The sequence below is a fragment of the Anopheles moucheti genome, assembly GCF_943734755.1.
Source record: "Anopheles moucheti chromosome X unlocalized genomic scaffold, idAnoMoucSN_F20_07 X_unloc_5, whole genome shotgun sequence".
NCBI classification, from domain to species: domain Eukaryota; kingdom Metazoa; phylum Arthropoda; class Insecta; order Diptera; family Culicidae; genus Anopheles; species Anopheles moucheti.
The window spans coordinates 775,001-782,500 of record NW_026453559.1 but is presented as its reverse complement, the minus strand read 5'-3'; positions in this window follow the sequence as shown (position 1 = coordinate 782,500).

Genomic DNA, 7,500 nt, shown 5'->3' with positions numbered 1-7,500 from the left:
CCCCTCGCTTGTTTCGAAGATCATTTCCCTCTCAGAGAAATAGCTGCGCAAAATTCTCTGGAGCGCTGCTGGGACGCGCTTCTCTTGGAGGGCCATCGCGATCGCCTTCCAACTGGCCGTGTTGAAGGCGTTCCTGACGTCTAACGCTGCCACCATCAGACATCGAGGATCCCGGCCGTTGGTGCGATGGAACGTCCTGGCGTACTGTCCCTTCTCAATGACCCTCTCTATAGCTTGGACCGTAGAGCGTCCACGGCGGAAGCCGTATTGGTCCTGTGATAGACGAGGTGCGCTCTCATCCTCGAGATGTTCATTGAGGCGGTTCAAAACCAGTCTCTCGAACCCCTTAGGTGCCGCTCCCAGCATCAGCAGTGGACGACTTGACGACGGTTCGCCCGGTGGTTTGCCTGGTTTCGGGATGAGCGCCAGGCGTGCCACTTTCCACGATGCCGGAATCTCGCCGCTCTGCAGGACCTCATTGTAGGCCCGCACGAACGCTTCCGGGTGCTCCCTCATCGCGGTCTTCACTGCCGCGTTGGGAATTCCATCGAGGCCCGGCGCCTTTGAGGTGGCCATCCCCTCAGCGATGCAAAGGATCTCTTCACGGGTGACTGGTCGGATGGGCTCTTCGTCCTCGTCGCTTTCCGTCGCAATCGGCGGCCACTCGAACGATGGGTGGGCCGGGAAGAGGGCGTCGATGATCGGCTCCAGCACAGAACGGTCCAGTTCTGGCGGCGCTCGACTGCGCAGCTTGGCCATGACCACTCTGTATCCCAACCCAAACACATCGTCCTCGACTCCGTCGATGAGCTCCTGCATGCAGCGCTCTTTGCTGCGCTGAATCTCCCGTTCCAAAGCCCTACGGTCGTCCAGCAAGCGGGCTGAAGCGGCGATACGGTCGTCGGTCTGCGTTGCTGTGCGTAGCCTGGCCTCGGCAGCTTCGCACGCATCTCGCGCCCTCGCGATTTCCGGGTTCCACCAGTATAGCGTCGGAGCCTGCCGGAAATTCGTCTTGTGGATCCTCTCCATCGTTGCGTCGCACGCTTCTGTGAGCCCCCTGATCAGGCCCTCAGGTGTGCTTACATCGTCGAAACGACCGATCCCAAGCGCCAGCTTAAAACAAGCCTGATTGAATTGGCTTGTTTTGTAGCGTGTTCCCGCGTGCCGCGTCATGCCTGCTGTACCGCCGTGCCCGTTGCAGTGTGGCCGATGCTGATGTTCTTGTCGGCCGCTGGTCGAAGGCAGTTTAGCGCTGAACAGCACATAGCTGTGGTCGCTACCGGAGTACCTACTGCTCACACTCCAACTGCCTGGCTCCGCTACGCAGGGACTCGAGAAGCTCACGTCGATGACGCTTTCCCGTGCAACACCGTTGCCCTTGAAAGTGGGTGTGTTCCCTCGGTTGAGCGTCCTAAGACCAAGGTGCTCAACAACACTCAACAAGTCCTCACCCTTCGCCGTGGTTCTTGAGCTGCCCCACTCCTGGTTCCAGGCATTAAAATCCCCAGCCAGAACCATGGGATCCTGCCCCGTGAGCGTGAGCTCAACCGCTTCCAGGTACTCGCCGAGATCCGCTTGTCCGATGTTGGGGGACACATAGCAGCTGGCAAACGTTATCCCGGCTATGGTGGCAACTACCAGCCCAGGCACCGATGAACTCCCCAGTCGTTGGATGGGGTAGCCGCCAGTCGCCACTACCGCTACGCTCTGAGCCTCGTCGACCGCCCACCGCACGCTGTCTCTAGGTGGTTTGTACAGCTCGCACGCTATCACCACCTGCGCTCCGATCTCCCTAGCCGTCTGCAGCATGATGTCCTGCGCTGCACGGCTGCGCCCGAGGTTTATCTGCAAGACCTTCAGACCTTCCGGGTGCAGGACGGGTGTCCTACTCGGTGAGGGCCCTTGCAGACCGCACAGCACACCTCCGCTGTGCAGGCTCGGGCCAGGTGACCCGGTTGGCCGCAGCGGATGCACGCAGCTGTCCGATCCACCTCGCTCCGGCAGCTGGCCCGAAGGTGACCGAATTCCAGGCACCTGAAGCACCGTTGCTCTCGCGACGTCGAAGCCTGTGCCGTCCGCACAAGGCACGAGGTGTACTTTATCAGTACATGTCGGTCCTTCAACTGCTCCGCCGCCTTCTCCGGAACGCGAACGAACGCCACCTTCGTTCCGTTCCAGGCTTTTCGCAGCTGCACGGCAGACTCCTCCACCTGCGACTGTGCAAGGCTGGCTAGAGCCAGCGCCACGTCCTGCTCCTTCGCTAAAGGGTCGATAGCGTCGACCCGGACCTCCACCATTGGCGTCACCAGTCTGGCGGCAGCTGGCTGGTCTCCCCGAGCGCACACCTCCTGCACGCATTTCAGGATCGCAGCCGTATCGGCTCCCTTCTCCACGTCCATTACCAGCCGCGAACGCATGGTCCGACGTCCGACCCCCAGCTGGCTGTTGAAACGCTGTAACTCAGGAGCTGCTCGTACCAGCTGGTACACCTCGTCCCAGCTCTGGCCCTCCGCTGGTGCAACCTCGATAGCATCCAGCTTTATTTTCCGTTGACGCTGTTGCGCCTGACCTCCACGTTGCGCACCAGACGTACTGGCCACACCTTGCTGTTGCTGCAGCTGGGCCTGCGGCCGTTGCGGCTGGGGCCGTTGTTGCGGTTGCTGCCGCTGCTGCTGCTGCTGACGTTGCGGGAGCTGTGGCCACTGTTGCTGCCGCTGTAGATCAGCCGCCTGCTGACGTGGCGGCTTACGGCGCACCACCTCAACCCAGGAGCCGCCATCCGTCATCTGAGGTGGCTTGCTCGTTGCCACCACCGCGTCCTGCTGATGTCCACGCTGCTGCGTGGCTCTTTCTGGCTGTTGCTGCACAACAGGCTGGTTATGGCCGATGGACTGCGCCACCAGCGTCGTGAGCAGCTCCCGCTCCTTTCGCAGCTCTTCCCGCAGCTGCAGGTTATCGGAAATCAGCCGCTCCTCCCGTTGTCGCGCCTCGAGACGCGCCTCACGCAGGTCCTGCCGAGCCTGCTCGGCCGCCGTTTCAAGCTGTACACGCAGGAGCGACACCTGCTCCTCCAGCTTCTTAACGACCGTGAGAAGCGTCTCGTTGTCAAGCTTTGCTTCGCTGATCATGCGTCGCACCTCGCTCGACGGCGACCCTCCACAGCCAGTCACCAACTTGGCCGCGTATTTGCTGGAGCTAGTGGCTCCACTCACAGCAACGCCCTCCATTACAGGCGTCAACGGGACGGTGAGCCTCTTGCTCGAGCTCGCTCCTGATTTTCCTTTGGTGGCAGCACTCGGCTCGTCCACCGAGGGAGTACGTCCCCTCAGAGCCCTATCCATGGCCTTCAGAAGGCCAGCCTGCTTGGTTGGGAATTACTGGATATATATTTGCTTCTTCTGAAACAAAAACAAATATTAATTCCAGCAATAGATGATAAAACCAATAAGGACTCAAAAAAAAAAAATTATTTCCAGGTTCGCCTCCTTATCCAGCGTTGAGATCACCGCCTGTCAGTATGCAACCCGCATACACCGACCCGGGTTGCCCGCTGGTACCGACGTTGAAGTCTCCCAAGCGATGCTGGTTGTTGTCTTCACTAGCCGTAATACCGGTACCGACCACCAGGTGACACCACTCGCGAAAGCTCCAGCGGTTCCCAATAGATGGCGCTCTTTGGTGTCTCCGCTAAAGCTCGCTGCCGGTGGTAGACTGCGGACTTGCTCCAGTTCACCGCGGACGTGCTGGATCGCTGTCAGGGGTTCACTGCGAACTTGTTTGACGTCGCTGTCAAGACGCGAACGCGTTCCAAGCCGCACATTCACACGCGCCGACACACCTGACGCCGCTCTGCCGCTATTTTGCACGCACTATTTTATGCACTTCTCGGCTATTTTCTTTGTATTACCGTTTATAAAACCGTTTATCGGTGCCGACACTATGATTCAATATCGCCACTTAATGTTTTTATTCGCCTTTTCTGCGTTTTTTCCGCACTTTACTGCTCCCATACAAAATGTATGGGGAGACTTTCAACGCACTTTCCAGGCGAGCATCGTCCTGTTTCACTGATATAACGCCATAGGCGACTAAAGGGCACAATAATTAGGCACTATAAACACTTTCCCGTCCTTTTTCTGCTGTTTTTGCATGCAATTTTTCACTTTTCAAGGGAGCGACACAGAAGCACGTCCTAACACTGCAAATGACAGCTACGCACACACACAGGGATAACTGGCTTGTGGCCGCCAAGCGTTCATAGCGACGTGGCTTTTTGATCCTTCGATGTCGGCTCTTCCTATCATTGTGAAGCAAAATTCACCAAGCGTAGGATTGTTCACCCTTTCAAGGGAACGTGAGCTGGGTTTAGACCGTCGTGAGACAGGTTAGTTTTACCCTACTGGTGTGTGCTGTTTGCCGCTATCTTAACGGAATTCCTGTGCAGTACGAGAGGAACCACAGGTACGGACCACTGGCTCAATACTAGTTCGACCGGACTTTGGTATGACGCTACGTCCGCTGGATTATGCCTGAACGCCTCTAAGGTCGTATCCAATCCGAGCTGATAGCGCTTCTCAAACCCATTAGGTGATCGGAAGCTAGCGGGCTTAACAACCCTCCGAGATCCGTCGGTGCTGCCCCGCGCACACTGACGTCTCATCCCCGCTATAGCACTAGACTGAGCCGCAACGGGCGGGAGCACGCTGCACGTGGAAGTACCTTACCACAGGGAACCCTGGTGGCTGTGTTTCCGTCGACCGTGGATACAACTAGTTTCGACACCTTCGACCGCCCGCAAACGACGGGACTACAGGCTGGGAGCTGCGAGTTGTAGAGATGCGTTCGCATCGATCCTCTCAGGCGACCCATGCTTGCTGGTGCTCGCGTTCACTTTGGGAATGGAGTGTTCGCGAGAGTGATTGTTGTGTTGTGTGTGTACAGTTGGTGCTTGCGTGCACTCCCATAGTGGAGTGTTCGCGAGCTTAAAACGCTAAGTCCCGATTAATACTCTCCTCGCAACATTATGTGCGTGGCTCCACGCCAAGTGGGATTAGCGGTGCGAAACGCGATTGGTAAAGTCGATGGTGATGTGCGTACCAACAGGCGATTTGTTAAGTCAAATGCGAACTGTGGTGCAACAGGCAATGTGTGTTTATTATCAGGTGTTGTTGGAAGTCAATACGATTTGACTTTCAAAAATTTTTCTAAGTCCCGATTTTTTTTCTCGTCGAGTAACTACAATGCACTATTTCTATCGCAGCGGACTTGCGGTTCATGGCCTAAATGATCGCGAACGAACACGTATTCGCAAAAAAATTTTTGTATGAAAAAGTCACCACTCGGGTACCTCCATACAAAAGTACCAAGTTCGGGTCGAGTGGTCGATGGACGTCGAAGGTGAAAATTTTTCATCATCGAAAATTTTTTCCAAAGTTGAAGCAATTGGGCCCTAGAGTATGAAAAGTGAAACCACGGATCGATATGAGAAATAAAAATTTTTGTATGAAAAAGTCACCACTCGGGTACCTCCATACAAAAGTACCAAGTTCGGGTCGAGTGGTCGATGGACGTCGAAGGCGAAAATTTTTCATCATCGAAAATTTTTTCCAAAGTTGAAGCAAATGGGCCCTAGAGTATGAAAAGTGAAACCACGGATCGATTTGAGAAATAAAAATTTTTTGTATGGGAGGGCCCCTGCTAGAACATTTTTCCCAAGTGCGACCATTTTACCCAGTGAGTCAAAAAAAATTTTTTTCACGGTGACTCAAAACTTCAATATTAGACTCCCCTGAGTATGAAAAGTGAAACGAAAATCATTTTTGAGAAGAAAAAATTTTTGTATGGGAGGGCCCCTGCTAGAACATTTTTACCAAGTGCGACCATTTTACCCGGTGAGTCAAAAAAAAATTTTTGTATGGGAGGGCCCCTGCTAGAACATTTTTCCCAAGTGCGTCGATTTTGGGTCACCGACACAAGCTCGGGTCAAAAAATTTTTTTTTTCACCGTGACTCAAAACATCAATTTTAGACTCCCCTGAGTATGAAAAGTGAAACGAAAATCATTTTTGAGAAGAAAAAATTTTTGTATGGGAGGGCCCCTGCTAGAACATATTTCCCAAGTGCGTCGATTTTGGGTCGCCGACACAAGCTCGGGTCAAAAAATTTTTTTTTTCACGGTGACTCAAAACATCAATTTTAGACTCCCCTGAGTATGAAAAGTGAAACGAAAATCATTTTTGAGAAGAAAAAAATTTTGTATGGGAGGGCCCCTGCTAGAACATTTTTCCCAAGTGCGTCGATTTTGGGTCGCCGACACAAGCTCGGGTCAAAAAAATTTTTTTTTCTCGGTGACTCAAAACATCAATTTTAGACTCCCCTGAGTATGAAAAGTGAAACGAAAATCATTTTTGAGAAGAAAAAATTTTTGTATGGGAGGGCCCCTGCTAGAACATTTTTCCCAAGTGCGTCGATTTTTGGGTCGCCGACACAAGCTCGGGTCAAAAAAATTTTTTTTTCTCGGTGACTCAAAACATCAATTTTAGACTCCCCTGAGTATGAAAAGTGAAACGAAAATCATTTTTGAGAAGAAAAAATTTTTGTATGGGAGGGCCCCTGCTAGAACATATTTCCCAAGTGCGTCGATTTTGGGTCGCCGACACAAGCTCGGGTCAAAAAAATTTTTTTTTCTCGGTGACTCAAAACATCAATTTTAGACTCCCCTGAGTATGAAAAGTGAAACGAAAATCATTTTTGAGAAGAAAAAATTTTTGTATGGGAGGGCCCCTGCTAGAACATTTTTCCCAAGTAAATTCGATTTTACCCGGTGAGTCAAAAAAATTTGATAAAAATATTTTTCCAAAATCGTGTTCATTGCCTATTATAAGGGACCAGGTCAGCTCACACGCATTTTTGGAGACCATATGGAAAGTGCGTCTGGGATTGCGGAAATTAAGTTTAGAGTGTTAAATGATGGTTTCGCAATCCCGAAAGGCTCAAAATCCACCCTAAGGTTCCCCGGGTGAAATGTGGTTTCCAAGGTGTGAGCACTATCGGTGATAGAGTTGGAATGTGATTTCCAGAGCGCAGGGCGACTGGGCTAGAGCGAAAATCATAGACAAAGGTAAGTATTGGACTGAACGACTCGAAGCAAACGAAAATCATAGACAAGGGTAATGGACTGAACGACTCGAAGCAAACGAAAATCACATACAAGAGTAATGGACTGAACGAATCGAAGCAAACGAAAACCGCAAACAAGGGTAATGGACTGAACGAATCGAAGCAAACGAAAACCACAGACAAGAGTAATGGAGTGAACGAATCGAAGCAAACGAAAACCAAAGACAAGAGTAATAGAGTGAACGAATCGAAGCAAACGAAAACCACAGACAAGAGTAATAGAGTGAACGAATCGAAGCAAACGAAAGTCATGGACAAGAGTACTGAAAATCGGACCAAACCTCTAGAAGCAAACGAAAATCATGGACAAGAGTACTCAAAA